Below are 2,500 nucleotides of genomic sequence, written 5' to 3' on the forward strand. Positions count from 1 at the left end.
ATATATATATATATATATATATATATATATATATATATGCATAAATAAAACACACAAACACATGTATATATATATATATATATGTACGCATGCAGAGTTTACAAGAATCAATGTTAAATGCATATTTAAAGTGTTTTAGAAAGCCACTACAATACAATTGGCGATGGAAGCAAAAGAAAAATGGGTGAAACAATGGTTTTCATTTTTGACATATATTTCAATTTTTCATTTTAAAAATTTAATCTCGAAAGTAAATGGAGATTGAGAACTAAGCACTTATCTGCGCAGATATATGAGTATTAATGCTTAAGTTTGCCACGTGAGCACATTTGTAGAGGTACTGTAGTTAATTTGCATCACGCAATTCTTGCATGCTGTTAATAGAAGGATGCTTCATAGCTGTTATCCATTATTAGTCTTTTACAACTGCATGTTGTTCGTGATTGTATCTCCTTTGCTGCTTCTGTTTTCTGTCGGAAAGTTTTCATTCCCTACGTAGGCGGTCTTAGTAGAAGCTTCTCAATAATCTGGTTCGTAATTCGCAAATAGATCCTTGTTAGCAGTGCTCTGTTTTCCCTGCTTCCGTTTGAACACAGCAAAGCGAATTTGAGTTTATGTAAAGACTAGCAAAAAGTGTTGAAGGATGGTATAGTGTAAGGTAATTCCCCATAGAGACTCTCAGTGGACATTATCAAATACCTTTCTTTAAGCCAATAAACATCAGCTTCAGTTCTCTTTGGTGCTCAATACACTGTTCAATATTTCTCAGCGTAAAGTCAATAAAATAGGTACCAGTTGAACACTTGGGTCGATGTAATCGACTTAATTCTTCCTCGTTAAAAGTTACTGGCCTTGTGCCAAAATTTGAAACCAGTTTTTCTGAGTGTGAATATTTGTTTAGTACAAGATCGGTTGTTACGAAATTCAGCTTGTTCCTCTCGTAATACAGCGTCCAGAGCCTCTTGCAGCCCGTTTAGAAGTACTGTGCAGAAAACTTTACCAGGTACTGATAGCAATTAGACGGAAAAGCACCGTGACAATCGATAGAAATCTAGACTTGTTCCACCAAAAATGCTTCTGGTAAGATCACAAATAATCAATGAAGATATTCTAAAGGGAGCCAACAGAAGATCATTTAACACAATAATCACAAAACGAAACTCAAAACTAGCAGGTCACGCACAGTAGTTACCAGAACAATGCCTTTCTAATACAGCTTTAAAATGAACACCACCGGAGGAGAAAAGAAAAAGATGCAGGAAAACTACATGACATAGAAAATTCACAAATTCTTTTTAATTATGGACAGGGAGCAATAGCCTAATTAAACATATTTGTAGTACTCTTTCCTCTCGTCGGCGTCATGTATCGTAAGTCGTTTTGCAATTTGTTGATGACACTACGAAGAAAAGACTTTCCGATAAAGCGCGAGTTCTGTCATTGGATGAAGGAATAGTAATACTTCGTTCAGACTTTCTCATAGTGTTTTCTTGGCAGGGATGTTGGGCTAGTTTGCCTAAAGCCTTCCCTAACTGGATGGCCGTTGGCCCACACGAAGCTCATGCGTTCTTCGATAGGTCTTGCTTCTAATTCTGCTGACTATCCAGACGCTCTCCTCGAAAGAATAGCAAACTACGCACGTGAAGGAGCCGGTTTAGTTGCCGAACACTCGACCATGGAACAGAAAATAGTGGTTAAACATGGTACCAGTGGCTTGTCTCATAAGTCTGTGACGAGATCCCTGACCTGACTGTATTTTCTTCCAATTAACACCTTTATAAATGTCAATACCAAATCTGTTGTTCCTATTTCATTTTCGGCAGTAGCTACGTTGTCTTCTTAACAACAGTTTCGTATCTTGGCACTAGGCCAGCAATTTCGGGGGTGGAAATAACTCGATTACATCGCCATCAGTGCTCATGTTCAACTGGTACTATTTTAACCACCCCGAACTGATGAAAGGTAAAGTCGACTGCGGCGGAATTTGAACTTAGAACGTGAAGACGGAGGTAATACCTCTAAGCTTTTTTCCGGGAGTGCTAACGATTCTGCCAGCTCAGAAGACGCCTTACGTTGTCTTCTTAACATCGGCTGTGAAAAATACTCCCAGCCGACACAGGTTTCACCGGATTCGTTTCCAAAACCCAAAACTTAATCATTCATACTTAGTGAGTGAACACCACAGCGTACCTTAATCCAAATATTTTCCTTCTTTAGAAGCATTTGCCGAGGTATTTCACCTGTACCTGCTCCCTGATAAATAATTCTGTAGCTTTCTAAAGCTGAATGAACTCAATGTTTATAAATTTGTTGATTCATGCCCATCTTAACGCGTTTGTCCGCCGAAAAGAATATTGATAAATTTATCTGAACGTCAATGCGTGTTTTCGGACTATTTCTGTGAGCCCTTGTCTCGTTCATTCTGATTAATATCATTTTCTTTTAAGTTACTCTGGTGATTGAAAACATGGGCATCTGCATCAAATATCAAACATGGATG

This window comes from Octopus bimaculoides, chromosome 25 (assembly GCF_001194135.2).
Source record: "Octopus bimaculoides isolate UCB-OBI-ISO-001 chromosome 25, ASM119413v2, whole genome shotgun sequence".
Classification (NCBI taxonomy): Eukaryota; Metazoa; Mollusca; class Cephalopoda; order Octopoda; family Octopodidae; genus Octopus; species Octopus bimaculoides.